Here is a 467-nt window from a genome sequence, read left to right as displayed (position 1 = left end):
CCCATGAAGTCCTCAATGCTTAGTGTTCAGATATACATCTCATGATGTCCTCAATGCCTAGTGTTCAGATATACATCCCATGAAGTCCTCAATGCCTAGTGTTCAGATATACATCTCATGATGTCCTCAATGCTTAGTGTTCAGATATACATCCCATGAAGTCCTCAATGCCTAGTGTTCAGATATACATCTCATGATGTCCTCAATGCTTAGTGTTCAGATATACATCCCATGAAGTCCTCAATGCCTAGTGTTCAGATATACATCCCATGAAGTCCTCAATGCTTAGTGTTCAGATATACATCCCATGATGTCCTCAATGCCTAGTGTTCAGATATACATCCCATGAAGTCCTCAATGCTTAGTGTTGAGATATACATCCCATGATGTCCTCAATGCCTAGTGTTCAGATATACATCCCATGATGTCCTCAATGCTTAGTGTTCAGATATACATCCCATGATGTC

Source organism: Gymnodraco acuticeps, unplaced genomic scaffold (assembly GCF_902827175.1).
Source record: "Gymnodraco acuticeps unplaced genomic scaffold, fGymAcu1.1, whole genome shotgun sequence".
Taxonomy (NCBI): Eukaryota; Metazoa; Chordata; class Actinopteri; order Perciformes; family Bathydraconidae; genus Gymnodraco; species Gymnodraco acuticeps.
Note: the sequence above shows the minus strand (reverse complement) of the source record.